This window comes from Dendrobates tinctorius, unplaced genomic scaffold, assembly GCF_039654945.1.
Source record: "Dendrobates tinctorius isolate UK_male_01 unplaced genomic scaffold, ASM3965494v1 ptg000028l, whole genome shotgun sequence".
Lineage (NCBI taxonomy): Eukaryota > Metazoa > Chordata > Amphibia > Anura > Dendrobatidae > Dendrobates > Dendrobates tinctorius.
In genome coordinates this window covers 20,835,384-20,842,376 of record NW_027361696.1, presented here as the reverse complement: position 1 = coordinate 20,842,376, position 6,993 = coordinate 20,835,384, and the positions used below count along the sequence as shown (strand labels likewise).

The following is a 6,993-nucleotide window of genomic DNA, read 5'->3' as shown; positions in this document are numbered from 1 at the left end:
GTTCACTGTACCCTTAGATAAATGTCTTGACCATGATCATCAGAATAATAAATATGGAGTGGTGTTTCTCTGTTATCAGCCGCAAATTAAAAAAAAAATTAATTACAATTTCATATCTTCTTCTCCTTAATTCCAGTAAAGCTCACTAACAGGATAGCAAACTTCCTAAATGCTGTTTTGAAGACTTTGAGGTGTGTCAATTTTTGGGACCAATTCAGACTTTTTGAGAACTGAATTGGTTCTTAAAAATGGAGATTTTTTTTAAATATTTAAAAAAATGTGAAAATTTGCAGCAAAACATACCAGCCCTCTAACTTCCCTCCAAAAATCCAAAGGACGCTTTAAAAAAAAAAAAAAAGACACTAAGGAATACTAAATATATTGCAAATATCATTTATTCATTATGTCTGATTCACAAGCAAAATTCAAATTTTAAAACTTGCAAAATTGTCTGTAATTTCCTTTTTTATAAAAAAAAGTCTGAATGAATATTGACCACATTTTACCACTAACCTAAAGTGCGAAGCGTCATGAAAACTTGATCCCAGAATCCGTCAGTGACCGTGTAAAAGAGATTAACAACCAATAACACATACAGTGATATATGTTCAGAATTTTTTGTATTTATTTTTAAAAATAGTAAGGATTTATCTTTTTCTGTTGAAATTAATGGTTGCAAAGACGATATTTCCGATGATCCCGATCACTGATGCAGAGATATTTAGGGCATAAGCAATTCTGGAGCGCTTGGCGGCCAGTTCGGTGTTATCCTGATGATTGGCATCGCGGGTCTGTAAATTAAAGGATTGATTTATTGATGGCATAAGAAGCATAAAATGACCTGTTAATTAGATTTCTTTTTGCAAAATATTGGTAACACTGTAGGTGTGATAATGAAAACATAACAAAGATGGGCAGCACGAAAAGTATGAGAATGGCAGGCATGGTACTGCATAAGGAACGTGTCTCTGACTGTGGATCCCACCATGGCTAAAATAGAGTCAAATGCGGCCAGTGCCAAATTCCCCCCTTCCACCACTCCCCAGGTGATGCATTAAGTAGGATGCCCAACTGACCAATGGGATTAAAGGGGAAGGAGCATCCAACCACACCTACAGGTGTTAAATTCAGGTGCCCGGGGTCAGTGACTTCCTCTTTCCCCTGGCTGACCCCTGGAAGCTTTGAAGACGTCACAGCAGGACGGACAGTACATGTATGTGCGGGCTCAGGAGCTGAGCCTGTGTCATTCACACTGGGTGTCAGCTGAAACTTTGATCTATAACAAAGAGGCATCTTGCTAAATGCATTAAAAATAAACTAAAAAAAAACAATGGAAGATTTTTTCCAATTAACCCTTCTAGAAAGCCATCATCACCATCTCTTCTGTCAGTTTTGTCCCTCCCCCAGTGATTTTTGACATCCCAGCCTCTTGGCATGATGTCTCTTCTTATGTCACCACTGCAGGCAGTCAGAGATGCTGGGATCGAGGTCAGCAGCAGAAGAAGGGGCAATTTTATTCCTTTCATTTATTAGTGACGTCAACAGATGAATCAGGAGATTTGGTGCAGATTATGAGCTGTGGATTTTCCTGCAGATACTTCTACATCTATTTAACAGAGACATAAAAAAAATTGTGGCGATAATGAAAAAATCTGAAAGAAAAACGTGATTCTGTTGACGCAAGATAGCCTGGCTCTGGAAGGGTTAAATGATGGAAAAATCTCTAATAAAACACTTTACTTTTTTTTAATTACCTTCAAAGAGTAGATGATAGCTGCAAGTCCTAGAGGCAGGCAGCAATACAGCAGGTTGGCGATGGACCACCCCAGATAATCGTTCGGTGGGATCTGGTAGGATACCGGCCCAGGCTGCATGGTCACCACATCTGAAGTCTGCTGATACATTTCCCTATTGTCTCCTTCCATACGCAGTTGCAGTAGACTCCAGTTTCTTCCTCTGCTCCGTTCACTCTGTGCTCGATTTTATGTGTAAGGGGGAAGTTCTACAGGACGGGAGTTTATTAGACTATTTATTATGACTTTTTAAAGGGCCCCTGTTACTGCTGTCAGAGAGGGAGGAATAAACTTCACTTGATACCAAGGTTACTAAAAAGGAATTATTAACTGGACCAAGTTTTTTTTAAATAATGGCAATTGATATAACACAGCTACAGTAAGTCTATTTCAGTTTCCGCACGTGATGTCTACTGCTCCCCTGCCCACAGTAGTTCCGTACTGCCCCTTGTCAAGTACACAGGAGGGAGATTGTACAGATCCCACCGCTGCCACCAATTTGTCAGTAGAAACACAGTCGGACAATTACACACTTGACTGATGAGTGATGGACAAGGCCCTACTATGCCGGATATTGGGGGACACGCAGTGAGTGTACGGTATATACACATACACCTCCGATTCCAATGCATAATGTAATATATATATATACCTCAGTGCTAAACTGCAGAATAACAAAAGGAACCAGCTGCCACCACCAATCGTTTATACAGGCCGATTTACCGTTACAGGTAGCGAATGGCTTCAGAATCACGGTTTACAGAGCAAAAGGAACAGAGCTATTACATTTTATATATTTAATCCAGAAAAGTAGGCAGCATTTATAAAAATATACGAAGATGATACAAAATAGGAACAACACAATACGGTATATACAGTTGTGGTCAAAAGTTTACATAACCTGGCAGAATTTTTGCTTTCTTGGCCTTTTTCCACAGAATATGAATGATAACACCAAAACTTTTTCTCCAGTCATGGTTAGTAGTTGGGTGAAGCCATTTATTGTCAAACTACTGTGTTTTCTCTTTTTAAATCCTAATGAAAACCCAAATCAATGGGAGGTATGTGTCACAGGGATGGCTGCTCTCTGTGATGCAACCCGGAGTATTCTCTTTAGTGCACGTAACCACTAAGATGTCGCTTGGTGTACCTGGGTCCGGGTTGTGGGTAGCTATGAGAGATGGGCGGAACTGGCTACCTACACATCTCACCTCTGGGTGTGGTTACAGCCTATATAATGGAGGCTGTTGTTTGGCACATGGTCTGTGTGTTGGGAGGGAGAAGACCTCCTTTGTGTTTGGCTCCAAACGGAGACTGAATACTGGACACTAACCAAGCCTGTGTGACCACAGGCCTGGCGGAGCAGAGCCCTTCTATGGACATTGATGCTTTGTTTGCCTGCTCTAAAGGCTGTTTACCTTTTGTTGGTGCTTTCGGGTTTATGAAGCAAATAAACCCATATGAACTTTGAAAGGAACATGCCTACTGTTTTCATCCTGTCGCACCTGAGTGAGTATAGATCCCTACAATACATTACTGATACTGAGTTATGTCCTGTATCATACCCCAGAGCTGCACTCACTATTCTGCTGGTGCTGTCACTGTGTACATACATTACATTACTGTTCCTAAGTTACTTCCTGTATTATACTCCAGAGCTGCACTCACTATTCTTCTGGTGCAGTCACTGTGTACATACATTACATTACTGATCCTGAGTTATGTCCTGTATCATACCTCAGAGCTGCACTCACTATTCTGCTGGTGCAGTCACTGTGTACATACATTACATTACTGATCCTAAGTTACATCCTGTATTATACTCCAGAGATGCACTCACTATTCTGCTGATGGTGGAGTCACTGTGTACAAATATTACATTACTGATCCTGAGTTACATCCTGTATTATACTCCAGAGCTGCACTCACTATTCTTCTAGTGCAGTCACTGTGTACATACATTACTGATCCTAAGTTACTTCCTGTATTATACTCCAGAGCTGCACTCACTATTCTGCTGGTGCAGTCACTGTGTACATATATTACATTACTAATCCTGAGTTACATCCTGTATTATACCCCAGAGATGCACTCACTATTCTGCTGGTGCAGTCACTGTGTACATACATTACATTACTGATCCTGAGTTACATCCTGTATTATACCCCGGAACTGCACTCAATATTCTTCTGGTGCAGTCACTGTGTACATACATTACATTACTGATCCTAAGTTACTTCCTGTATTATATTCCAGAGCTGCACTCACTATTCTGCTGGTGCAGTCACTGTGTACCTACATTACATTGTTCATCCTGTACTGATCCTGAGCTATTAAACTTCAGAGCTGCGCTCACTACAGTATAGAACAATTCTGATGGTTGTGACTGGCAATAGTACACATGTGAATAGTTACTCCCTACCAGTTTAGGCCTGTTTCATACTTCAGTTTTTTTTGTGTCAGTTAAAATCCGCCAAAATGGCGGAAAGCGGATCCGTTGCTAACTGATGTGAACGGATGCCATGGACCGTTTTTTTGACGGATCCGATGAATGAAGAATTTTAAAGGAACCGCTGCCCGGGAAGGAGAGAGAGAGAGAGAGAGAGAGAGAGAGAGAGAGATTTTTTTGTCTGTCCGCCAGAAATGATTTCAGGGTTAAATTTCCACCTGACTTCATTCCTCCGGGCATGCGCACTATAAAAATGCGGATCCTGCAGCAAAAAAAACGTTGCATGGTCCGTCCAGGCATCTCGGCGGACGCAAAAAAATTGACGGATCCGCCAAAAAACGGATCCAACGGATGGCCATCCATCAAAATCCGCCGGTAATGCAAATCAATGGGCAAAAAAACGGATCCGCCAAAGAAAGGCGGATCCGTTTTTTTGCAAAAACGGCGGATTTTGGCTGATGGTCAAAAACGGAAGTGTGAAACAGGCCTTAGTTGAACTCCTAAGATACAGGAGGGAGTTAGTTGTTCTTACATCACATTACTGTATGGTGTAAATATGTGAATATGACACTTCACAAAAATATGAATAAGCAGATGTGAAGGTAAAAATGGGTCATTTAATTTTAATATATAACTTGTGGGGCTGCTGAAATAATACAAAGAATGTTACATGTTGTTACAGAAAATCTTTATATTTCTGAAGCTGCAAATGAGGGGGCATTCACCCCCTTCCTTCTCCTCCTCTCCCAGGGAATTGTAGTTGCAAAAAAGGTGACAATCTGAGTCTCCTAGACTAGTACAATGGGCAAAAAAAAGGCAGGAAATTAACTGTAGCTGGATAATGAAAATCCTAATTAAAATAAAGGCAGCTCCTTTTGGAAGCAAAAAATTCCTGTAGAGCCAACAAGACTGTATTTGTGCTTGAGACAGAAGTTTACAGATTGGACAGGTAATTAAGACAGATACCTATTGTCTCTCCAGACAGTACATCCTGAGAAGCTTTGTTTTTTAGCCATCCCGACTCTGCACCCCGATAGAAATATTGCAGTGTGTATAGATCTGATAGTGATTGGACATACATTTTCAGCTTTAGGATGAATCAGAAGATGCATATATTTTCATAACGTTAGCCTCTGTTTAAAAGCCATAAATAAATAGTGGACAGATCGCTGACAACAGACATGTCATGTTTGGTCTCTGGGTAACGGTAAAATCCCAATAACAAAAATGGCGGTGATCTCAAACTTCTGCAATCATTAGAAGTGAAGATATCGCATAGGTTGGGAATTTCATAAAATCCTGAAGGGCTGAGCACATCCCACAACCCGGCCCATATGAAAGTAGTATGCTTGTGTAACTCAGGTGCTGATAAAAGGTCAAGATAAATTATAATCTGTGTTCCTGTAGAGAAATACACATCAGTGTATGCATGAATCCTGTACACTGAACATCTCCAATCGGAGTGCTCTCCTGTTATGATTGAGTCACCGAGGAGGAAAAGACAAAACGCAAGCTCAGCCCAGAAAATCAGAGAGGTTGGAAACTAGCGGATTGCAGACCCCTAATCCTATCACACAACTAGCAGCAGCCGTGGAGTGTTCCTACGGTGATCCTAGACATCTCGTCACAGCCGGAGATCTACATAAGCCTAAAGAGAGAAAAGGGAAAAACTGACTGCCCCAGAGCAGACCCCAAAGCAATAGGCAGCCCCCAACATATAATGATGGTGAAGCAAGATGAAAACACTAACACAGATAGAAAGATAGGTTGAGCAAACAATGGGGCCCAAGCTAACTAAAAAGGACAGGACAGAAAAGCTGCTGTCTGCAATCTGAGAAAACCCTGCTAAAAATATTACCAACACAACTGAAAAGCAAAAAGGACCCTGAAGTCACTAGACTTCAAACCAAAAATCAGCACTCAGAATTTTCTGGAAACAGAGCAAAAGAGAACACTGATCAAGGAAAAAAGAATCCAGCACACCCCCAGCCGGGGATGGCTGAACTCCAAAAAAACAAGGTAAACAAAACCAAAACTAATTAGTTCAATAGCAGAGCAAAAACTTATCTTTGGGAAGCAGGAATCAGACTGGTCTCCAAGAATCCAGTAGAGAAATCACCAGCGACTCAGAAGGGCGTCGGCTGCCTTATATCCAGTCTGAAGTTCCCGTTACCCAGTCACCATCCACCTGATCAGGTGTTTGGTTTCTTTCATCTAAATCAGCCTCACTACCTTCCTTCACCAGAAGAGGGAGATCCTCGGACACAAAAGATGAATGAACAGATGAGCTCACAACACTCTCCTTTGCTAAATGGAATCATCTCTGTGATCAGTGTAGTAAGTTCTCCAGTTAATCCCTTTTGTTTTCTGTAACTGTATATGTTGAATTGTTTTGGGCCCTTTGTAATTTTTTTGTATATTTTTCTAAACACTACCTATCACTTTAGATTAAATATATAATGTAATAGTTCTGTTCCTTTTGTTCTGTAACCCGTGCCCCGAATCCATACGCTACCAGAAATAGGCCTTCAGTCTGCCTGTAAAACAAGGTTGGTGATTGTAGCGAGTAGTATTGGGTTATTGTGGAGGTTACAGTGACTGTATAGGGGGTATATACATATATTGCATGTGTTGGAATAGCAGGTGTATATACCATACACTCACTGTTAGTTTCTCGATAACCAGCCTATTAGTGGAAACAGCCTTCGGCCTCCTCTGTTGATCATTGGTCAATTGCGTAATTGTCCAGAC

The 6,993-nt window shown here is 41.0% G+C and overlaps 1 long non-coding RNA gene across 1 annotated transcript; it reads right to left on the bottom strand.

The window, feature by feature from the left end:
• Window positions 1–377: 377 nt before the first annotated feature.
• On the bottom strand, window positions 378–2,000 carry LOC141084867 (uncharacterized). The gene is made up of 2 exons (XR_012231149.1): window positions 1,755–2,000; window positions 378–791 (listed from the first exon to the last, which is right to left on the bottom strand). It is a non-coding gene; the product is annotated as an uncharacterized lncRNA (long non-coding RNA).
• Window positions 2,001–6,993: the final 4,993 nt, after the last annotated feature.